This window comes from Elaeis guineensis, chromosome 16, assembly GCF_000442705.2.
Source record: "Elaeis guineensis isolate ETL-2024a chromosome 16, EG11, whole genome shotgun sequence".
Lineage (NCBI taxonomy): Eukaryota > Viridiplantae > Streptophyta > Magnoliopsida > Arecales > Arecaceae > Elaeis > Elaeis guineensis.
In genome coordinates, this window is record NC_026008.2 from 46,599,907 (window position 1) to 46,625,338 (window position 25,432).

General features: G+C 50.9%; 1 pseudogene; it reads left to right on the forward strand.

Moving 5' to 3' along the window:
* Positions 1-5,395: 5,395 nt before the first annotated feature.
* Positions 5,396-25,389, forward strand: LOC105059253 (probable methyltransferase PMT3; annotated as a pseudogene).
* The last annotated feature ends 43 nt before the right edge of the window (positions 25,390-25,432 follow it).

Sequence of the window (25,432 nt, forward strand, 5' to 3'; positions counted from 1 at the left end):
GGAGATCTTCGCGAGCACAGCAAGCGGGTGAATTTTGAATTTGCTCATCTATTCATTTGGTTCTAAAACGTTTTTTGGATTTCATTCTGAGTTGTTTTGAATTTCTTTTTGTTATATGTTTTGATGTATGCTTATGGGTTTACTATGGAACGATGATGGTGCTTTTCCTGACGTGTGGGTTCCTGATTACAAACTTTGCTTGGTTTGGAAGTTCTAAAATCACAATAACCTATGGGCTCAAGAATCTTCTTCTCATTGTTACTATTATTATTCTTTGTAATATGTTTATATCTAGTGCGGTATTCTTTGGACGGGGAAGTTGCCGTCAATGGTGGGTGAAAACAGAGGTTATCTTGTGGTGTCTACAGAGTACCTCTCGCTGGTTTTGCCGTCTTTTGGGACTTGTGCTTGAACTGTGATGATGATGCTGTGGCTAAACTTGCCAATGATTGGCCTTATTTTTCAAGATTCAGAAATTTTGCTATGAAGTGGAATATCACAGCATTGAGTTCATTGATATAGAAGAGGCTATGAATAATCTATTCTCCCAAGCAGTTGGTTGCAATAGTTCTGCGGGGATGAATTTTATTAGTTGGGACTGTAATTTGTAGTGCCTCCCTATCCTTTGTGTTGGAAAATATTTTATTCTAGGGAAGGGTTGTATGCGTGAGTTGTGGGGGATACTGTTATAGCTACTGTTGCTGCTGGAATTTTATAAGATCCTGCAGGCCCATGGAAAACGCTATTGTGCAATCTGCAATACCTGTCAGAACCGTTTCCTTACAAAGGCAGAAAGAGATATTCATCAAGAAATCGACCGCCATCATTAAATCATATCAATATTGCCAAATGCAGTTTTTCAAGTATACTGAGACTTTTCCCCCTGCAAAGATTATGTGGCAATTGTGTTCAACATTATGACAGATGGTTTTGAAATAATTTTGTTTTTGTTTTTTTTTTTTTTCTGTAACAAATGTGACTTGAGATATGACCAAATCTGACACCATAATATGCAGGAGCTGCTTCAATCTCATCAAGATCCAATAAATGAGAAATTTGATTTGCAATCTTTAACAAGTTAGCTTACTTCAATATTTCTGCAAGTTATTTGCAATCTTTAACAAGTTAGCTTACTTCAATATTTCTGCAAGTTATTCTATTTTCTGCATGCAAGTTATTCTATTTTCTGCATGCGGTACTAATTCTTTTAATGTATTGCGTAGATAAGTATTGCTTAAATTGTCAATGACCTTGCTATGACAGTTGGTTTTGAGATAATTTTGATTTTTTTTTTCCTGTAACAAATGTGACCTAATCCTTTTGAGATACTGAGATGATTTTATTCTATTTTCTGCATGATTGTCAATGACCCTGCTACGACAGATGGTTTTGATTAAATTGTCAATGAGATTTGATGTGTTGTTTAAATTGTCAACGAGATTTGATTGATATGGCCATCTGTTTGTGAAGCTTTTGTTGAGATTATAAAAATATGTTGCGGATAAAGATTCGATTTATCATGTGAGATATTATCCATTTTGATTCATGAATTTTATAATTTTATTTTTTAAAAATATTTTATATAATTTTTTTTTTTTTATAAGCACAAGTTCTTCTTACCTTACATTGAAATTTCAGTCCCAAAGGTTCGAGGCGGAAAATGGAATGCTACGTTGGACATCCATCTCGTTTGCTGGCAAAGTTCTTCAGTCTCGTTGAAGTCGGACATTTTAGTAATTTAGTATTCAACCATCATATCATTTATGCCATCAATCAGGAGTTGTGCTAATCCTCACTTGTCACGCTTTAGAACATTTCATCTGCTCATAATAATTTCATGACGTTGCCCTTATAATGATATAAATTAATTTTGATTAAAACAAATCAGTTTTAATCAAAACAAGGATTGCTTAAATTAGGAAGTGATGAAACTGGAACTTGGGTTCGCTAATGAAATCATTGACCTGGAAAATATTTTGCACTTTTAACCGTGACAGAAGCACAAGATACATGAAAAAATGGAACAAGGCAGGCCTTGTTTGCACCTCTCAGGCTCTAACTGATTCTGGCAACACAAGTGGGTACACACCCAAGACGAGCGGAAAATAAATGTAAAGATATAAGACAACTTGCAATAGACAAATTTTTATTTATCATGTTTATAATTTTATCCCTTGTAATCTTGATGAAAACACGTCTCTCAGCCGACACTTATTCTTCAAATTTATCAACTTAAACAAGTGATCAAGTATTCAATTAGATTCTGTTGGGTATAAAATACCCCCCAGCCGAAGTTCATGACGGGGGTGATCCTCCGGGGATCCAGCTGACAAGCTTCGACCGGGCTCCTACGGGAGCCAGATCTCGTCTACGACTCCAGCTACATGCAGACTTCGTCCGGACTCCTACGAGAGCCGGACTTCGTCCCCAACCTCAACTGCTGGAAGGCTTAGCCCGGACTCCCATAGGAGCCGGGCTCCGTCCTCGACCTCGACTGTGGGAAGATTTCGCCCGGACTCCTACGGGTGCCGAGCTCCGCCCACGACTTCACTTACAAGTAAACTCCGTCCGGACTCCTACGGGAGCCGGACTTCATCCTTGACCTTGATTGCAGGTGGATTTCGATCGGACTCCTACGGGAGCCAGATCTCGTCTCCGACTCCAACTACAGGCAGACTTAGTCCGGACTCCTACGGGAGCCGGACTTCGTCCCCAATCTCAACTGCTAGAAGGCTTCGCCCGGACTCCCATGGGAGCCGGGCTCCGTCCCGAGCTCCGGCTACGGGAATACTCCGTCTGGACTCCTACGGGAGCCGGACTTCGCCCACGACTCCAATTGCAGGTAAACTTCGTCCGGACTCCTACGGGAGCCGGACTTCACCCTCAACTCCGATTGCAGGTAGACTCCGTCCGGACTCCTACGGGAGCCGGACTTCGCACCTGACTTTAATTGCAGGTAGACTCTGCTCGGACTCCTAGGGAGCCGGGCTCCGTCCTCAGCCTCGACTGCGGGAAGACTTCGTCCGGACTCCTACGGGAGCCGAGCTCCGCCCACGACTTCACTTACAGGTAAACTCCGTCCGGACTCCTACGGGAGCCAGACTTCGTCCCTAACCTTGATTGCAGGTGGACTTCGACCGGACTCCTACGGGAGCCGGACTTCGCCCACAACCCCAATTGCAGGTAGACTCCGTCCGGACTCCTACGAGAGCCGGACTTCGCACCTGACTTTAATTGCAGGTAGACTCTGCCCGGACTCCTAGAGAGCCGGGCTCCGTCCTCAGCCTCGACTGCGGGAAGACTTCGCCCGGACTCCTACGGGAGCCGAGCTCCGCCCACGACTTCACTTATAGGTAAACTCCGTCCGGACTCCTACGGGAGCCAGACTTCGTCCCTGACCTTGATTGCAGGTGGACTTCGACCGGACTCCTACGGGAGCCGAACTTCGCCCACGACCCCAATTGCAGGTAGACTCCGTCCGGACTCCTACGGGAGCCGGACTTCGCACCTGACTTTAATTGCAGGTAGACTCTGCCCGGACTCCTAGGGAACCGAGCTTCGTCCTCAGCCTCGACTGCGGAAAGACTTCGCCCGGACTCCTACGGGAGCCGAGCTCTGCCCATGACTTCACTTACAGGTAAACTCCATCCGGACTCTTACGGGAGCCGGACTTCGTCCCTGACCTTGATTGCAGGTGGACTTCGACCGGACTCCTACGGGAGCCGGACTTCGCCCACGACCCCAATTGCAGGTAGACTCCGTCCGGACTCCTACGGGAGTCGGACTTCGCACCTGACTTTAATTGCAGGTAGACTCCATCCGGGCTCCTACGGGAGCCGGACCTCATCCCCGCAGCTTCGACAGCAGGCAGACTTCGTCCGAACTCCTACAGGAGACAGACTCCACCCGCGATCCCAATTGCAGGTAAACTTCATCTGGACTCCTACGGGAGTTAGACTTCACCCTCAACTGCAATTGCAGGTAGACTCCATCCGGACTCATACGGGAGCCGGACTTCGCACCTGACTTAAATTGTAGGAAGACTCTACCCGGACTCCTACGGGAATCGGATCTCGTCCCCAACTCCGACTGCAAAAAGACTTCATCCAGACTCCTACGGGAGCCAAACTCCGAGCTCCTCTCAGACGGGTGGCTAGCCACCTCTCCCCGCCAGACACTCCCGTCGAACTTCGACCGACAGGCCTAGGCCCACTGGTAGACCGCAGCAACAGCCACGACCCTGCTCCACCACCTGCAACAGATTCCGCACGGCTCCATCACTCCCTGGCAGGCCGCAGTGACAGCCACGACACTGCTCCACCTCCTGCGATGGATTTCGCGCGGCTCCATCACTCCCTGGCAGGTCACCATAATGACCACGATTCTGCTCCACTCCCTGCGACGGATATCGCGCGATTCCTCCCACCTCCTGACAAGTCGCGACAACGGACGCCGTTCCACTACCCGCAACAGACTCCACGTGGCACGTCCCGACGGTGGCCATGATCCCACTCCATTACTCTTCGCAACAAACTCCGCCTGACTCTGGGCAGCCCACTGCCAGACGGTTACAGATATCGCTATCAGTCTGCTGCCCCCTTTCGCCTATAAAAGGGGCCCCAGATATGTTATTCTCTAAGCTCTATTCTCTATTCCAAAATTCTGCTAAAATTTTCGTTCGAGCACTCCATTCTTGTTGAGGCAGAGAACTGACTTGAGCGTCGGAGGGTCTTGTCGGAGCAACCCCACCTCCGGTTTAGACTTCTTTTGCAGGTCCCGGCGGCGACCGCGACCCCCACAACTCCAGCTTCTCCGACGCAAGCGGATTTTTGCACCAACAGATTCCTTAGCAAACAAACTATTAATAAACTTTTTGTTATAGTCAAATCATTATGCTGTAGTGTGTGTGCATAATATGCATGAATGCGTGTCTGTACGCAATGTGACCTTTCTTTATTAAAACTAATAAGTAATTCTCTCTCCTTTGGACCAGCGGATTAAAATACTCACTGGTTCGCGAGCTCAGATCTGCTCGCACGCTCTCTCTCTCCTCCTCCTTTCCCAGCTCCTTGCTTTACTTTAGCGCTTCCCTCGGTCTAGGCAGGGCCGGCCCTGGGGCAGGTCAAACTGGGCGACCGCCCCAAGCCCCAGGCCTAGACCTTGTATTGATGTTCCAATAGGATGCAAGGATGACTTTCTACAATATTATAATAAAAAAAATAATTAAATAGATTAATGATGAGTTTTATATATTGCTTAACGAATATATCTATAGAAAATTATTGCACGTAGATTAATTTTTTAATAATAATTAATATTTAAAATATATTAATTTTTAATAGAAAAGATCTCATTTTTTTTATTTAGCCCTAGGTCTAAAAAATATCAAGACTGGCCATGGGTCTAGGGTTTTGGTTTTCGCTTACCGGATCGAGATCCGGTCCAGATCTCATCACGGTAAGCAAGTTTAGAGGTTTCAGTTTCAATCGATTTCCATTTCAATAATTTCACGGATGAAATCTACTTCGTTTTGATGGTTTCTGTCGTGGAACTTTGAGGCACTTAGCTTGGTTGATGGTTTTGTGAATCATCTCTCTTCTATTTCCATTTGTGGGAGATTTTCTTCACCATTTGTTTACGGTTTTTAAGGAAGACACGTTAATGGTTTATTGAATTTGGAAAAACAGAATACATGTTACGGTTCTTTAAATTCGGGATTTTTATTTTAAAATATTTTTTGGATTTTTATTACTGTTGGGTATAAAATACCCACAGCCGAAGTCCTCAGTGGAATCGACTACATGACAACTCCGCCCGGACTCCTACGGGAGCCGGGCTCCGTCACCGACAACTCCAACAGCTACGAGCAGACTTCGTCCGGACTCCTACGGGAGCCAGGCTCCGCCGCCGACATCGACTACGGGACAGCTCCGCTCGGACTCCTACGGGAGCCGGGCTCTGTCCTCAGCATCAACCGCTGGTAGGCCTCGTCCGGACTCCTACGGGAGCCGGACCTCCCCTCTGACTTTAATTGCAGGAAAACTTCGCCCGGACTCTTATGGGAGTCGGGCTTCATCCTCGACGCCAACAACTTCAGCCGCAAGCAGACTCCGCCCGAACTCCTACGGGAGCCGGGCTCTGCCGCCGACACCGACTACGGGATAGCTCTGCCCGGACTCCTACGGGAGCCGGGCTCCATCCTCAGCATCAACCGCTGGTAGGCCTCGTCCGGACTCCTACGGGAGCCGGACCTCCCCTCTGACTTTAATTGCAGGGAGACTCCGTCCGGACTCTTATGGGAGCCGGGCTTCATCCTCGACGCCAACAACTTCAGCCGCAAGCAAACTCCGTCCGGACTCCTACGGGAGCCGGGCTCCGCCGCCGACATCGACTACAGGACAGCTCCGCCCGGACTCCTACGGGAGCCGGGCTCCGTCCTCAGCGTCAACTGCTGGTAAGCCCCACCCGGACTCCTACGGGAGCCGGACTTCGCCTTTAACCTTGATTGCAGGAAAACTTCGCCCGGACTCCTACGGGAGCCGAGCTTCGTCCTCGACTCCAACGGCTGCAAGACAGACTGCGTCCGGACTCCTACGGGAGTCAGACTCCGTCGATAACTTCAGCCGCAAGCAGACTCCGCCCGGACTCCTACGGTAGCCGGGCTCCACCGCCGACATCGACTACAGGATAGCTCCGCCCGAACTCCTACGGGAGCCGGGCTCCGTCCTCAGCGTCAACTGCTGGTAAGCCCCGTCCGGACTCCTACGGGAGCCGGACTTCGCCTTTAACCTTGATTGCAGGAAAACTTCGCCCGGACTCCTGTGGGAGCCGGACTCCGTCCTCGATTCCAACGGCTGCAAAACAGACTGCGTCCGGACTCCTACAGGAGCCGGACTCCGCCGACGACTTCAACAGCAAGGGGACTCCGCCCGGACTCCTACAGGAGCCGGGCTCGGTCCTCAACGTCAACTGCTGGCAAGCTTCGTCCGGACTCCTACAGGAGCCGGACTCCGCCGACGACTTCAACAGCAAGGGAACTCCGCCCGGACTCCTACGGGAGCCGGGCTCGGTCCTCAACGTCAACTGCTGGCAAGCTTCGTCTGGACTCCTATGGGATCGGACTTCGCCCTCGACTCCAACGGCTGCAAAACAGACTGCGTCCGGACTCCTACGGGAGCCGGACTCCGTCGACGACTTCAACAGCAAGGGAACTCCGCCCGGACTCCTACGGGAGCCGGGCTCGATCCTCAATGTCAACTGCTGGCAAGCTTCGTCCGAACTCCAATGGGAGCCGGACTTCGCCCTCGACTCCAACGGCTGCAAAACAGACTATGTCCGGACTCCTACGGGAGCCGGACTCCGCCGACGACTTCAACAGCAAGGGGACTCTACCCGGACTCCTACAGGAGCCGGGCTCGGTCCTCAATGTCAACTGCTGGCAAGCTTCGTCCGGACTCCTACAGGAGCCAGACTCCGCCGACGACTTCAACAGCAAGGGAACTCCGCCCGGACTCCTACGGGAGTCGGGCTCGGTCCTCAACGTCAACTGCTTGCGTAGGAGTCCGAGCTCGGTCCTCAACGTCAACTGCTGGCAAGCTTCGTCCGGACTCCTACGAGAGCCGGACTTCGCCCTCGACTCCAACGACTGCAAAACAGACTGCGTCCGGACTCCTACGGGAGCCGAACTCCGCCGATGACTTCAACAGCAAGGGGACTCCGCCCGGACTCCTACAGGAGCCGGGCTCGGTCCTCAACGTCAACTGCTGGCAAGCTTCGTCCGGACTCCTACGGGATCGGACTTCGCCCTCGACTCCAACGGCTGCAAAACAGACTGCGTCCGGACTCCTACGGGAGCCGGACTCCGCCGACAACTTCAACAGCAAGGGAACTCCACCCGGACTCCTACGGGAGCCGGGCTCGGTCCTCAACGTCAACTGCTGGTAAACCCCGTCCGGACTCCTACGGGAGCCGGGCTTCACCTTTAACTTTGATTACAGGAAGACTTCGCCCGGATTCCTACAGAGGCCGGACTCCGACCGCTGTCGAGCTTCAGCCGATAGATCTGCGCCCCTTGGCAGCCCTGCTCCACTTCCTACAACGGATCCCGTACTGCTCCATCACCCCTGACAGGCCACAGTAACGGTCGCAGCCCTGCTCCACTCTCTGCGGCGGACCCTGCGCGACCCCATTACTCTCTGACAGGCTGTATCAACGGCCATGATTCTGCTCCGCTCCCTGCGGCAGGTGTTGCGTGACTCCACTACTTCATGGCAGGCCGCAATAACGGCCACGATCCTGCTCCACTCCTCGCAACTGATTCCACGTGGCGAGCTACGGCGGTAGCCACGATTCTGCTCCACTACCCTTCGCAATAAAGTCCCCCTGACTACGAGCGGCCCACTACCAGACGGTTACAAACGTCGCCATCAATCCGTTACCTCCTCCGCCTATAAAAGGGGGACCCAGATACGTTATTCTATAAGCTCATTTCTTATCTCAAAACTCTGCTAAATTCTTCGTTCGAGCACTCCATTCTTGTTGAGGCAGAGAACTGACTTGAGCGTCGGAGGGTCTTGCCGGAGCAACCCCACCTCCGGTTTAGACTTCCTTTGCAGGTCCCGACGGCGACTGCGACTTCCCCGACTCCAGCTTCTCCGACGCAAGCAGATTTTTGCACCAATAGGATTGGCGCTAGAGGAAGGGCTGAACCTTCGCAGTACCCTTGTTCTTAAAGGAGTGTTCAACGGAGCCACCTCCGATCGTCTCTCCGACACCCACTCCTAATTTTCCCTCACGAGATCCACGCAAGGCGTCCACACGACGGTCCACGGCCTCCGCGGCTAGATCTCAGTCTCCGGCCTCCCCTCCTATTTTCCAGCCTCCTCCTCCTCCTCCAGCGGCGGCGGTCGGCGTGGAGCAATTTGACTTGCTGGCACAGCAGGTCAGAGACCTCATCGAAGCTGTGCAAGCAATGCAGCAGCAGCAACCGCAGGCGTCGGCGCACCCGAAAAGGGCATCTCCGGAATGTCAGAACCCGGCGACGGGGCGGGCCACCTGGGCCAGCTGCCCCATCCTTCCCGAAAAAATAAATCCGAGGGTAGAGAGCCCTCAATCGGACCACGACTCCACCCCTGGAAGATCCCTGCCCCCGCTCTGCCAGAGGACCCTCGAGACTCGAAGTCGAGAGGATTTCTTGGACCGGAGGCTCCAGGAGATGAACCGGCGGATTGAAGAACTCCGCCACGCACCCCCCGCTCATGGTGAGGATATTTGTACTGACCCTCCCTTCTCTCAAATGATCATGCAGGAACCGATCCCGCCAAACTTCAAGCTTCCCCAGTTCGAAAGCTACGACGGGACTTCGGACCCGATTGATCATCTGGAGGCCTTCCGGACGATGATGCTGCTTCACGGCGCTCCTGACGCCATCTTATACCGGGCTTTCCCGTCTACTTTGAAGGGAGCAACGAGGAACTGGTACTCGGCTTTGAAGCCGGGTACCATCTTTTTCTTCGATCAAATGAGCCACCAATTTGTGCCCCATTTTGTCAGCAGCCGACGCCCCCGGAAGGGTTCGGAGTCCCTCATCAACATCAAGCAGAGGGAAGGAGAGTCCATACGGGCCTACATCAACCGCTTTAACATCGCGGCATTGGAGGTCCGAAATTTGGACCAATCAGTTGCCATGGCCGCCCTGAAAGGTGGCCTTCAGAAGAATGATCTTTTGTTCTCCCTGGAGAAGAAGTACCCCAGGGATTTTGCCGATTTACTGGCTCGGGCTGAAGGATATGCCCGAGCGAAAGAAGCCTTCAAAATGAAGGACGAAGAGACAGCAAGGGAGCGGCAAGCGGGAGATTCGAGTAAGTCCGCAGTTGAGAAAAGGCCAAAGGAAGCCCGACCGCGTTCCCGATCCCCTCCTGGACATAAGCGCGCCCATACTCCACCCCGGGCACGCAGGTAGAGAAGCCCGGACCGCGGGGTTCGGCGGGGCTCCCCACCAGGGAGATTTTGCAACTACGCCCCCCTCAACGCCTCGAAGGCCCAGGTATTAATGGAGGTCAGGGAGCAACTCCCTAGATCGGAGAGGATGTGCACACACCCCGAGAAGCGCAACCCCAACAAGTTCTGCCTCTACCACTGCGACCACGGCCATGACACAGAGGAATGCATCCAGCTCCAGGACGAGATCGAGGAGCTCATTCGACGAGGTCGACTCGACAGATTCATCTGCCGCAGGCCTGAGGGTAGAGGAGACCGGCCAAGAGCCCTTCCACAGTCTGAACCGCAGAGAAGGGAGGAGCAACCCGGGGACCGGCCTCCCATCGGGACCATCGACTCCATCACCGGAGGGCCTCAAGGAGGAGCGGAAAAACTGTAAATGTATCACTTACGATTTCACCTTGAATCTACTTTCCTTTCTACCTAACGTGCCCTTCCCACCTGACGTGGATTTATTATGACTGGATATGATCCCTCCAAAAATAAAGCCATGTCAGGAACAGGAGGAGAACCTCGTCTTGACATGAGCAAAGTCAAAGGCCCGGTTCTCTTAGACCGGATGGGGGGAGAGGCCTTACAACGCCCTAATGTGCCCCCACAGCCATGTCAGGAACAGGAGGAGAACCTCATCCTGACATGAGCAAAGTCAAAGGCCCGGTTCTTTTAGACCGGATGGGGGGAGAGGCCTTACAACGCCCTAATGTGCCCCCACAGCCATGTCAGGAACAGGAGGAGAACCTCGTCCTGACATGAGCAAAGTCAAAGGCCCGGTTCTTTTAGACCAGATGGGGGGAGAGGCCTTACAATGCCCTAATGTGCCCCCACAGCCATGTCAGGAACAGGAGGAGAACCTCATCCTGACATGAGCAAAGTCGAAGGCCCGGTTCTTTTAGACCGGATGGGGGGAGAGGCCTTACAGTGCCCTAATGCGCCCCCACAGCCAGGCTGGTAACGAGGGGAGAACCTCACACCAGCTCGAGCAAAATGGAAGGCCCGGACTCCTACGGGAGCCGGGTTCCGTTCATGATGCAAAGGAAGACTTCACCCGGACTCCTACAGGAGCCGGATTTCGCCCGCAAGGAAGACTTCGCCCGGACTCCTACGGGAGCCGGGTTTCGCCTACAAAGAAGACTTCATCTGGACTCCTACGGGAGCCGGGTTCCGCCTACAAGGAAGACTTCACCCGGACTCCTACGGGAGCCGGGTTCCGCCTACAAGGAAGACTTCACCCGGACTCCTACGGGAGCCAGGTTCCGCCTACAAGGAAGACTTCACCCGGACTCCTACGGGAGCCAGGTTCCGCCCACGAGGAAGACTTCACCCGGACTCCTACGGGAGCCGGGTTCCGCCCGCGAGGAAGACTTCACCCGGACTCCTATGGGAGCCGGGTTCCGCCTACAAGGAAGACTTCACCCGGACTCCTACGGGAGCCGGGTTCCGCCTACAAGGAAGACTTCACCCGGACTCCTACGGGAGCCGGGTTTCGCCCGCGAGGAAGACTTCACCCAGACTCCTACGGGAGCCGGGTTCCGCCTACAAGGAAGACTTCACCCGGACTCCTACGGGAGCCGGGTTCCGCCCGCAAGGAAGACTTCACCCGGACTCCTACGGGAGCTGGGTTCCGCCCGCAAGGAAGAATTCACCCGGACTCCTACAGGAGCCGGGTTCCACCTACAAGGAAGACTTCACCCGGACTCCTACGGGAGCCGGATTCCGCCTACAAGGAAGACTTCACCCGGACTCCTACGGGAGCCGGGTTCCGCCTACAAGGAAGACTTCACCCGGACTCCTACGGGAGCCGGGTTCCGCCCGCGAGGAAGACTTCACCCGGACTCCTACGGGAGCCGGGTTCCGCCTACAAGGAAGACTTCACCCGGACTCCTACGGGAGCCGGGTTCCGCCCGCGAGGAAGACTTCACCCGGACTCCTACGGGAGCCGGGTTCCGCCCGCGAGGAAGACTTCACCCAGACTCCTACGGGAGCCGGGTTCCGCCCGTAAGGAAGACTTCACCCGGACTCCTACGGGAGCCGGGTTCCGCCTGCAAGGAAGACTTCGTCCGGACTCCTACGGGAGCCGGGTTTCGCCTACAAGGAAGACTTCACCCGGACTCCTACGGGAGCTGGGTTCCGCCCGCAAGGAAGACTTCACCCGGACTCCTACGGGAGTCGGGTTCCGCCTACAAGGAAGACTTCACCCGGACTCCTACGGGAGCCGGGTTCCGCCTACAAGGAAGACTTCACCCGGACTCCTACGGGAGCCGGGTTCCGCCTACAAGGAAGACTTCACCCAGACTCCTACGGGAGCCGGGTTCTGCCTACAAAGAAGACTCCACCCGGACTCCTACGGGAGCTGGGTTCCCCCTACAAGGAAGACTTCCTCCGTACTCCTACGGGAGCCGGGTTCTGCCTACAAGGAAGACTTCAGCCGGACTCCTACGAGAGTCGGGCTCCATCCATGACTTCTGCAGCAAGGGTTAATGGTGGCGAAACCTGGCCGGCTAACAAGATCAGATGAAAGGAAAAAGTCCCCTCCCAACGATGTCAACATCAGGCAAGTCAGATGGCAAGAAAGGATCGGCAGACAGCGATATTAGTGCAACGCACGGACGAGGTAACGCAAAACACTCTTTTTATTCCATTTTCGATATACACACTACAAAGCCAGGAAGGCCAAGGAAAGAAGGGCAAAACGACAAAAAGGAAGTAACTACATGATAAGACAGAAAGACAAAAAGAGCTCTAAGGAGGCCCTGCTCCCTCCAACCTAGAGTTATCTATTCCGTCCCTCAACCAGGACTGCCTCAGATTCTCTATTTCTTCTTCTAGCTCTTCCCTCTTCCGCAGCGCGTCCTGGAGCACCCGACGAAGTTACTGGCTCTCAGCCTCCACTTCTCGACGCCTCTTCCTCAAAACTTCGGACTCCGCCTCTGCGTCTGCGATGGCCCGCCGCTCAAGTGCCAGTTGGATCTTCACTTGTTGCAGCTCGGCTGTCTTCTCCCCGAGGGAGACAGAAATCTCTTCAACAGTGCCTCTCAGGGCTTGGAGCTCTTCAGAATCTTGGACGGAAGTAAGCTGTGCCCTGTTAGCCAGCTGCCTCTGGAGACGAACGACTTCGTCGGCCGCCGTCCGGAATCTCCCTTTATACTCTTTCACCTGCCGGCGCCAGCTAGCCCGCTGCACATCGTGGCTCATCTCGACGTCTTGAAGCTGCTTCTGAAGGTCGGAGACCTTCTGCGACCACTTCTGTTCATCATCGACCCGAGCCAAAAGCCGGGATGAATTTCCTTCCAGCTGACCGATCTTCCTCTTCGCAGTTGACAGTTCCACCTTAAGGGCGCTGATCCTGGCTTCTTGAGCCCAAATACGGTCGCTGGTGCTCTTCTTGCACTCCTCGAGTTTCTTTGCGAAGTTCGCCTTCCTCCGGCTGTAATCCATGATCACCTTCACATGGAGACTCCGAAAGTGGGCGGCCTCAGCGGCGGCTTCAGAATGGCCTTCTCTCGATTTGCGGAGCTCGCCTTCTGTCTTCTTCAACTTCTTCGTCAGGTGAAGGACCTCCTTTTTCAACCGCTGGATTGTCGATTTCAGCGGGACCCCCAGGGGCAAGGGGAGTGCTTCTGTAGGGCACTGCCATCGGAAGGCAAAAGCATCAGGGAACGACTCATTGCAAGGAGAAAAGCAGAAAGAAGGAGGAGGGGGAAGGAGAAGCCATCCACAACAAGAAATTTGACTTTATTGATTGAATAATTTTGAAGACAAACAGAAAGGAAATATTGCGACAAAATAAGGGCACAAGATCAGAGGTCTCAGACCTCAGGGGTGGGAGGTGGAGAACTCGGCGCGGGGGGTGCGACCGCAGTGGCGGCAGACGAGGGACCGGCCTCATCTTCGGACTTCTCAAGGAAGCCGAGGTCGAGCTCGGGGAAGTTGCTGGCCACCTTCTCTTGGCAGAGCTCGAACCCCTTGGTGAACGCCTCCTGGCCGAACTGGACATTCAGGTCCCTCATCTCCGCGGAGGCCTTGAATTCCTCCACCGCAAGAGCCCTGGCCTCCGAGACCAGGACTGGAGTTTGCTCGACCAAATGGGCGACCTCGGCCTCCGCCTTCCTCGCCGACTCCTCCAAGATCTGCCTCTCCTCCTCTCGGGCTTGCTTCTCTCTTTCCAGGGCCTCCTGGAGGGCGGCTACTTCAGCCGACTTCGCTTGGAGGCGGGCAACCTCGGTTTGGCAGCGTTCCTCCGCCTGGAGGATGTCCCTCCTCATGCGGCTCACCGCCTCGATATAGGCGAAGTACTGGTGCCCAATCTGCAAGGATGGATAGAGAATTACGACAAAGGCCGAGTGACCGTGTAAATAAAGATTCGTTTACCTCGAGGAAGGACCCCAAAGAGTCCCAAGCCCGCTGCTCAGGATCGGCACGGTCGATCCTCTCCACGACGTCGGACAGGATGCAGCCGTCGATCAACCGCCTGATCAAGTCCCTATCGTTGAAGGGATTCTCCGATCCCTCCTCAGAGCAGACGGACTCGTCTACAGCAGCTCGGTGGCTACTCGCCCTGCGAGCCACCGATTTTCTCCTCCTCCCCACGGCGGGCGCCTCCATGGAGCGAACCCCCGAAGCGGGGGCCCCAGTCGGTGGGCTCCTCGAGGAGGCCCGGGGAGCCACTGGCTCGGCATCTGAGGGAATGTCGATGGCCGGGGCCGCCTGGACGGGCGCAGCCAAGCTCGTCTCCTCCGCCCTGGCCCTCTTCGCCGATCCGGAGGCCACCGCGCCCTTTCTCTTCTGAGCTCTCATGTCCCTGGCGAGCATCCGCGCTGCTTCGGCGTCCATTCCTAAAAAAAAAAAAAAGAAAGAAGAAAAAGGGGAAAAAGAAGCAACACCGATCAATCAAGAGTCAAAAAAAAAAAAAAAAAAAAGAAGAAAGAAAAAGAAGAGAAGAGGAAGGAAAAAGAGGTAAAGAGAAGAAGAAAAGAAAGGCAAGAAAAGAAAAGATAAGATGAATACTCGCTGGATCCTGGGGGCTCAGGCCGATGTTGAAAAGAAGCTGCTCCCTCAGAAGATTAGGAAGGGAAGGAGCGGGATAAGTTAGAAGCTTCTGGGCGGCCTGGAGGTCGTCCTCCCCCAGGCTGGGAGCTCGGCGGACAGAATCCCTCAGAGAGCCCCAAGGGGGCAGGCCCAGTTCCAGGGTCGGGCAGTGGACGAAGAGGTATTTCTCCTTCCAATTGTGGATCGAAGAAGGGGCGCCTTTCAGCAACCCCTTCTTACCGAACTGGGGGGAGAAGTACCACCAGTCCTTCGCCAAAGGATGGCGTTTGAAGGTATAAAAATGCCTAAACAAGGAGAGAGACGGCTGAACCTCGACTACGTGGCAGAGGGAGAGAAACCCTATCAAAAATCTAAAGGAATTCGGGGCCACGGAAGTGAGGGAGATGTCCAAGAAGCGGAAGAGGGCAGCGACAAAGGAAGGAAGCGGAAGCCGGAGTCCGGCACGGAACGCTTCCTGGTACAAACAAAAGTGACCGAGAGGGGGAGTGCTGGCCCGATCAGAGGGGCCTGGTAGCTCCAGGTCGTACTCCGGAGGAACTCCATACTGAACCCTTATCAGAAGGAGTTCCTCCGAAGTCAAGGAACATGGAATAACGCCCGACGCGAAAATTGGGTGAAGCCCAGTCCCAAACGCGGGTTCGTCCACAGAGACAGGGACCTGGGGGTTTGAAGCAGAAGAACTCTCGGAACTGCTGGGAGCAGAAGAGCCAGAGGACATTTTGAGTAGTTTCGAAGGGGGGATCTAAAGGACCCTAAAAAGACGGACCGAAAGGGGAACGAGAGGCCGAAGACTAACTCAGAGGGATGCACAAAAGTAATGACGAGAAAAGAAGCCCCTAGGCGGTGAGAGGAAGGTTGGCACTAATCTATATTACTCTGAGGGACCTGAGGGACGAAAAACGGGAGGCGCCTACGGCTCGAGAAGATGCTCACTGAAGCAGGGCTCTCGAAGAGAAGACAGACACTAGTGAGAACTCAGGAACGGAGTAGGATGCCTAAAGGTGGGATGACGGGTTTAAATAGACCCTGGGATCCGACGCCATAATGATCGTGAATCCCCCGGGCCAGTCCGCATCCAACACGTGTCCCACTCCCCCTGACAGACGGCTAAAAGCGGCTGACGGTTGGCAGGATCATAATTGCGCCGTACCTAGGCCAATGTATCTATGGAAATTTCGAAGCGTCCCCTCGTACCGCTCCAATTCGAAAAGACTCCGGCACGCGCACATTTAATGCCAAAATATCTGGAGACGGCAGTGCGCAGGATTCGAAGGGACGGTTTCGGCTGTGCCCATCTCTCTCTCTGTACTTCTTTCGTTTGAAATTCAAACTCAGAAGTAGGGGGACTGGTGTTGGGTATAAAATACCCACAGCCGAAGTCCTCAGTGGAATCGACTACATGACAACTCCGCCCGGACTCCTACGGGAGCCGGGCTCCGTCACCGACAACTCCAACAGCTACGAGCAGACTTCGTCCGGACTCCTACGGGAACCGGGCTCCGCCGCCGACATCGACTACGGGACAGCTCCGCCCAGACTCCTACGGGAGCCGGGCTCCGTCCTCAGCATCAACCGCTGGTAGGCCTCGTCCGAACTCCTACGGGAGCCGGACCTCCCCTCTGACTTTAATTGCAGGAAAACTTCGCCCGGACTCTTATGGGAGCCGGGCTTCATCCTCGACGCCAACAACTTCAGCCGCAAGCAGACTCCGCTCGGACTCCTACAGGAGCCGGGCTCCGCCGCCGACACCGACTACGGGACAGCTCCGCCCGGACTCCTACGGGAGCCAGGCTCCATCCTCAGCATCAACTACTGGTAGGCCTCGTCCGAACTCCTACGGGAGCCGGACCTCCCCTCTGACTTTAATTGCAGGGAGACTCCGCCCGGACTCTTATGGGAGCCGGGCTTCATCCTCGACGCCAACAACTTCAGCCGCAAACAAACTCCGCCCGGACTCCTACGGGAGCCGGGCTCCGTCCTCAGCGTCAACTGCTGGTAAGCCCCGCCCGAACTCCTACGGGAGCCGGACTTCGCCTTTAACCTTGATTGCAGGAAAACTTCGCCCGGACTCCTACGGGAGCCGAGCTTCGTCCTCGACTCCAACGGCTGCAAGACAGACTGCGTCCGGACTCCTACGGGAGCCGGACTCCGCCGATAACTTCAGCCGCAAGCAGACTCCGCCCGGACTCCTACGGGAGCCGGGCTCCGCCGCCGACATCGACTACAGGACAGCTCCGCCCGGACTCCTACGGGAGCCGGGCTCCGTCCTCAGCGTCAACTGCTGGTAAGCCCCGTCCGGACTCCTACGGGAGCCAGACTTCGCCTTTAACCTTGATTGCAGGAAAACTTCGCCCGGACTCCTGTGGGAGCCGGGCTCCGTCCTCGATTCCAACGGCTGCAAAACAGACTGCGTCCGGACTCCTACGGGAGCCGGACTTCGCCGACGACTTCAACAGCAAGGGGACTCCGCCCGGACTCCTACAGGAGCCGGGCTCGGTCCTCAACGTCAACTGCTGGCAAGCTTCGTCCGGACTCCTACAGGAGCCGGACTCCGCCGACGACTTCAACAGCAAGGGAACTCCGCCCGGACTCCTACGGGAGCCGGGCTCGGTCCTCAACGTCAACTGCTGGCAAGCTTCGTTCGGACTCCTACGGGATCGAACTTCGCCCTCGACTCCAACGGCTGCAAAACAGACTGCGTCCGGACTCCTACGGGAGCCGGACTCCGTCGACGACTTCAACAGCAAGGGAACTCCGCCCGGACTCCTACGGGAGCCGGGCTCGGTCCTCAACGTCAATTGCTGGCAAGCTTCGTCCGAACTCCTACGGGAGCCGGACTTCGCCCTCGACTCCAACGGCTGCAAAACAGACTGCGTCCGGACTCCTACGGGAGCCGGACTCCGCCGACGACTTCAACAGCAAGGGGACTCTGCCCGGACTCCTACAGGAGCCGGGCTCGGTCCTCAACGTCAACTGCTGGCAAGCTTCGTCCGGACTCCTACAGGAGCCGGACTCCGCCGACGACTTCAACAGCAAGGGAACTCCGCCCGGACTCCTACGGGAGCCGGGCTCGGTCCTCAACGTCAACTGCTTGTGTAGGAGTCCGGGCTCGGTCCTCAACGTCAACTGCTGGCAAGCTTCGTCCGGACTCCTACGAGAGCCGGACTTCGCCCTCGACTCCAACGGCTGCAAAACAGACTGCGTCCGGACTCCTACGGGAGCCGGACTCCGCCGACGACTTCAACAGCAAGGGGACTCCGCCCGGACTCCTACAGGAGCCGGGCTCGGTCCTCAACGTCAACTGCTGGCAAGCTTCGTTCGGACTCCTACGGGATCGGACTTCGCCTTCGACTCCAATGGCTGCAAAACAGACTGCGTCCGGACTCCTACGGGAGCCGGACTCCGCCGACAACTTCAACAGCAAGGGAACTCCGCCCGGACTCCTACGGGAGCCGGGCTCGGTCCTCAACGTCAACTGCTGGTAAACCCCGTCCGGACTCCTACGGGAGCCAGGCTTCACCTTTAACTTTGATTACAGGAAGACTCCGCCCGGATTCCTACAGAGGCCGGACTCCGACCGCTGCCGAGCTTCAGCCGATAGATCTGCGCCCCTTGGCGGCCCTGCTCCACTTCCTACAACGGATCCCGCACTGCTCCATCACCCCTGACAGGCCACAGTAACGGTCGCAGCCCTGCTCCACTCTCTGCGGCGGACCCTGCGCGACCCCATTACTCTCTGACAGGCTGTATCAACGGCCATGATTCTGCTCCGCTCCCTGCGGCAGGTGTTGCGTGACTCCACTACTTCATGGCAGGCCGCAATAACGGCCACGATCCTGCTCCACTCCTCGCAACTGATTCCACGTGGCGAGCTACGGCGGTAGCCACGATTCCGCTCCACTACCCTTCGCAATAAAGTCCCCCTGACTACGAGCGGCCCACTACCAGACGGTTACAAACGTCGCCATCAATCCGTTACCTCCTCCGCCTATAAAAGGGAGACCCAGATACGTTATTCTATAAGCTCATTTCTTATCTCAAAACTCTGCTAAATTCTCCGTTCGAGCACTTCATTCTTGTTGAGGCAGAGAACTGACTTGAGCGTCGGAGGGTCTTGCCGGAGCAACCCCACCTCCGGTTTAAACTTCCTTTGCAGGTCCCGGCGGCGACCGCGACTTCCCCGACTCCAGCTTCTCCGGCGCAAGCAGATTTTTGCACCAACAATTACTATTATTGGAATTACCGTGACATCGATTCTTGGTGCGATATAATTTATTGCTTCTGGATGGTCGGCTCTTAGCGTGATTTCGCTTCATAAGATAGCTTCGCAATGATATGAAGTTGGTAGCGATATATCTTCTAGCTAGAAATTTTTTTTTTTTTTTGGCCAACAAACAATGTGGGTTAGTAAATGACTGTTTTGATTGATAGACATTTTGATCTAAGTTTGTTAGGCCAGTGAATCACGTGGATTTGATCAGTCTTTCGTGAGATTCGATCTCACGAAAGTCAAGCAGTGAACATCATAGGTTTAGTTCTTTCTCCGCTCTATCTTTAGATTGTGTGCTGAATCTTTCAGATCTATGCGCTCAGTTATTTCCTGGTTGATTACCTGGATGTATTTTTACCCGCCCTCCCCATTGGTATTGAAGGCTGCCGGCATGGTTAAATTCTGATAAGTGATTAGAAATTTATGGTCGATGGACTGACAGTAAATATCTTCAATGTTTACAGGTTTTGTTTCCACCTGTCTGCTTCAAGGTCAATTTTTGCAGATTTTCTGTCATTCCTCTTTAACAGATTAGGATCTCTTATCAGGAAGGAAAGGCAGTGCAAGTTTAGTGAAAGTTAGGTTGCTGACTGAAGTTTTGGTGGACGGGTTGTAGTTTTTTTTTTGTGAGGTCTTAATTTGTTTTATCACAGGTTGGTGTTATATGATCCTTTGAATGCTGCTGTAGAAGGACCTATAATAGATTTTGTTAGCTAACATCATGAGGGGGAGAGCAGATGGAGGTCAAAAGAAACATTTGGTTCCACCGTGGTGTCTTATGGCGCTCATTTTAGGATTTCTGTTCCTATATTATGGTTCTTTCTTTGGTCCTCGGGGGCAGCATACTAGCTCTGCCTTAGAGTACGGTAGTAGATTCTCAAGATCAATTGGTTGGAGTAATGATGATAGTGGAGAGGTTGGCAAATCTGATGAGTCCATTATTGAGCTGGACGATGAAGATGGCAGTCTTGTACCCAAGAGCTTTCCAGTAAGTGTTTGTAGAACTAGTTGTTTCGGTTTGCGATCATTGACTATCACGTTTGCTGAATATAGTCGTTTTTGTTTGGGCCATGATGATCTGTGATGATCGGCATTCAGAGTTGATTCCCTGCCTAGACAAAAATCTTATTTCTCAAACATGACTGAAGTCCCAGCTGGAGAGGCGTTTCAATTGCTTGATCCCTCCACCACTGGCTTATAAGGTCAGCTAGGGTGTGCCTTAATGAAAATACCCATGATATATGGTTACCTCACAGTTGTTGCGTATTTTTAAAACTTTTGCTGACTGTGTTATTACTTATGTGCTATAGATTCCAATCAAGTGGCCAAAAAGCCGAGATGAAGTGTGGTGGGTGAACATACCTCACACTCACCTTGCACATGAGAAGTCTGACCAGAACTGGATGGTTGTCAAAGGTGACAAGATTGCATTTCCTGGAGGTGGAACTCATTTTCATTATGGAGTGATAAGTATATAGCATCACTTGCAAATGTAAGTGCGGTTTGCTTACACTATTAAGGAGCTTAATTTGGGAAGCTAGCACTTTTCTGGCATTTTACTATATTCTAGTTCTAATCATTACCTTTTGTATGCATTTTAAAGATGCTTATGTTTATACTTAAGGATTGTTAAATCTTCTAATTACTGGCCAGTGCATTTGTCATGTTTGCTGTGCATTTGTTCCTTTAATGTATCGGGTGACAAAATGAACAAACTTGTTCCTGGTTGGATTGACAGATGCTTAACTTCACAAATAATAATTTGAATAATGATGGAAGAATCCGGACGATCCTTGATGTCGGTTGTGGAGTTGCAAGTTTTGGAGGATATCTTCTTTCCTCAAATATTATACCGATGTCTTTAGCACCAAATGATGTTCACAAAACCAGATTCAATTTGCTTTGGAGAGAGGAATTCCTGCATACCTTGGTGTTCTAGGGACGAAGAGACTTCCTTACCCTGGCAGATCATTTGAACTTGCTCACTGTTCTCGATGTAGAATTGATTGGCTTCAAAGGGATGGGATCCTTCTACTTGAGTTAGATAGGCTGTTTAGGCCAGGTGGTTATTTTGCCTATTCATCTCCTGAAGCATATGCTCAGGATGAAGAGGATCTTAGAATATGGAGAACAATGAGTGCACTGGTTGAACGAATGTGTTGGAAAATTGCTGCCGAAAGAAACCAGACAGTTATATGGGTTAAACCTTTGACAAATGACTGTTACATGAACAGAGCACCAGGCACAAGACCTCCTCTATGCAGATCTGATGATGATCCAGATGCTGTCTTGGGTGTCCCGATGGAGGCTTGTATCACTCCTTACTCTGAACGTGAGTATCCTAGCATTTTGCATTGATTATGATTATTTCTTTCTTTCTTCATGTTACAAAGGTCATTGGATTTTCCCAAGCTTATTTTACCATTTCTGAATATTTAATATTGCTTGTGACTATTATGTGAGTGTGCTTGTTGAGCTCTTATTTTGAGGAGTCTAGCTATGTAAGAAACTATTTCGAGTAATTGTTGTGATCTGGAAAAATCTGTTCATGAATGTTTTATGTTAAGCTTGTTTAATAATTATTGTGCTTATCTCTGCTAATATGGACTTATGGTTTCCCTTTTGACCTTGTATAAGTTTTTTCGTTTTGGCATGTTATATGCCAAGTGCACAACCATATGAATCCAGACAATTTTTTATGGACTAGAGATGTTCTATGACAATGTCATCATTGGATTGGATATGTTTTGCCCTATATAAACCATAGAGCATCTTATTTTGGACATGCAGATTGTAGTTGTGTGCTTTCAGATTCATGTTACCTCTGGCTTTTTTTCTATCAGAGGTAGGGGCATGCAGCAGGTGGGGCTGGGGGATAGGGTTATTACTTATTAAGCTGTTTTGATTTGTTTTATAATGTGCCACTGATTGCCTGATTATGAGTTTAGTCATTTTGAAAGTTGGCCAGCATTCTATCAAGGTTGTTTGTATAGAGGACCGTGAAACTGCATTTGCTGGTTTTTTGCAAGTTTAAGGGTTTAAATTGTTATTGCAATAATGTTACCTGTTGTATAACCTTTGCGTGAGAGAACAACCATAAGAACACCATGCCTTGTGTTGATGCACAAAAGTCGTGCTTGTGTCTCGACAAGAATGCTGCATTATATTCTGTAGCATGCAAGTTGTATGCAACCAAGGGGGGCCAAATCTTTTGTACTTTTTTTTTTTTTTTTTTTTTTTTTTGCTTTTGAAGTAATGGCAGGAGTACCATGTTGCACAACACTTTGGGAACAATCCCAAGATTTGATCGCAGACTTTACACCAATTTTAAAGAGGACTGCAACTATTGGGCTGTTGCCTTTTTTACAAGAGGAAACAAATATTGTTTTAGTCATTAGCAATTTTAACACCTTTGATGGTGAAAAAGGTTTTAGAAATTTGATGCCTCATCTTTATGGAAAGAATTTGTGGTGTTTGTTACCTTGTTCTCTGGACAGCCATATGTGTCAACAGAGTATTTTTTTTTTTCTCTGGAAATTCTAAACGGCATACAAGACACTCCAGTTATTGATGAAAATCTTAGATGTTAACTATGTAAACCCCTTGTTTTCCTTTTTTGTGATAAACAATACTCATCTTATCGTCCTTCATAAATTTTGAAATTAATATTCGTGTTAACTTCCAAAATATTTTTGTTTTTGCAGAGAACCATAGAGAAAAGGGCAGTGGATTAGCTCCTTGGCCAGCTCGCTTAACTACACCTCCTCCCGGCCTTGCTGATTTTGGTATTTCTAGCAAGACATTTGACAAGGACATGGTAACAGAGCAAGCATTTCTGCTCTTTAAGTGTTTTTTTTTTTTTTTTTTTTTTTTTTTTTTTTTTTTTTTTTGCGGTTGTCTTTTTTTGTGCCAGTTAATGCAAGCATACACATTTAATGTACAGAGTTACAGATCATCATTGGTATAGCAGTTTGGTTTCTCATATTTGCTCATATGCTGTAGGAGATTTGGCAAGAAAGGGTTGAGAGTTATTGGAGCCTATTGAGTCCAAAAATACAACCAAACACTCTGAGGAACTTGATGGAGATGAAGGCTAATATGGGATCATTTGCAGCTGCCCTCAGAGACAAAGATGTTTGGGTTATGAATGTTGTGCCAGAAGATGGACCAAATACCCTCAAGATAGTTTATGATAGAGGCCTAATAGGCACAATGCATGATTGGTAAGCAGCTGTCTTATTTATATGCATCTAAGTTCTGAACTTTAGAATTGTGCATCTATTTGATCCACTTATTGCCACTTCTCAGTCACGTGTGTAGAATCAGGCAGTGGTGTAGAGGTTTTCATTAAAAGCAAAGGTCAATATTGGTGGTTAGCCTATTAATTATTGTTGAAATGTGCATTTACAGTCCTAGGACTATTTGTAAGCCCATCTACTGTGGAGGAGCTTCTAAATTGAGTAGATTAACTTGTAGGGCAACCTTGTTTTGATGATTTGCCAAAATGTGGTTAGTGCATCTGAAGATAGCTTGCCTAGTAATCTGTTAAACTCTTAAGTTGTGTTATGTGTTTGTGAGTAAAACCAAGTTCTGATAAGGTTTGCATCATGCTGTTTCTAATTTGATATAATCTGTCATTGCTGAAGTTCCAGATTGTCTCAATATCTAGTGTTAAAACATGAGGCAAAATTTTAAATTAGGTAAATAGCAAGTTGTACCCCATTGAATTGTGCTCTCTTGGTGGATTTTACCTTTTGTTTCTATCTATTGCCACGTTCTTTGATGTTGAAAAAATGCCTGCTGACCACTATCTGAAAAAATGCCAGCTGAGCACTATCCATCTCCTTTTCAAGCAATACCCCATTTAGCCCAAATCGAAATCCTCTTCTTTGAGGCCGTGGCCAAACCTGCACTATGTTGGCAATCCATCTCATGCTGGTTCTACCTTATCGAAGGTTCTTGTTGGTTGCACCAACACCTCTTTCTATTTTAGTAATATAACGATAAAAGATTCTCTCTCTCTCTCTCATGCGTGCATGCATGTGTGTGCCTGTTTTACAGAGACACGTCCTGGTAGTTTCAGGGTAAGCCTTGAGAGGGGGATGAGAAAATCCAATGGTTGATATCAACAGGTTTATAGTTAGACTTCATGGAGAAATTAGCACACAGTAGGAACTATGTTGCTTATGCTGATATATTCTTTGTCTCAGTTAAGATAGCAGCCAATATTGAACCCTGCAAGCAAATGCTATTTTATCTTTTAATTCATCAAATTTGGGTTTTAATGATTAATCTCAAATTTGACAGGTGTGAGGCATTCTCAACATACCCTCGTACTTATGATCTCCTCCATGCTTGGACTGTCTTCACGGACATTGAGAAAAAAAGGTTGCAGCACTGAAGACCTGCTTCTTGAGATGGACCGAAAAATCAGGCCAACTGGTTTCATAATTTTCGGGGACAGGAGGCCAAACATTGAGTTCATCAAGAAGTTTTTAACAGCATTGCAATGGGAATCAGTTGCCGTGGTTGATGCTGAGCCGAACTCGGATTCAGAAGATGGTGAGATGGTATTTGTTATCCAAAAAAAAATGTGGCTCGTAGATGAGAGTCTCAAGGATTCAGCGTAAAAGTGCTTAAATAGCTTTGACTTCTTTTGTTCCCTACTGCCTATGCAATTGGGTCAAAAAATGCATGACCTGCGCGCACCAAAAAAATCTAGCGGAGTGAGTCGTTTTCTTTCCCCTATTTTTCTTATTCTAACTGTAGTGATGTGAAGTTAGTAGGCCTGGTTTTTGAGCAATGATCCGTAAGGCCTTTTTCGGTGTTACATAATACATTTTTGTGTAATTTTTCCATTTGAAAAACAGTCCTTTTTCTTTTCATCCAATAAAGATGCTCAAAATGTTCCTTTTAGATGGATGCGAAAATAAAATAAACTAGCTGAAGGTGAATTCTGTTCAATGGAACATCTTATGCAAGTATAAAGGAACGAAGGCAAAACTGTAAGGTATGTGGCTGCTTTGGTATGCCTAGAAATGTACGGTCTTTGCCTACCAATTTTGTTCTGTTGCCTCTGGCATTCGGCCTCATCCAATCATATTGGCACTGATTTCA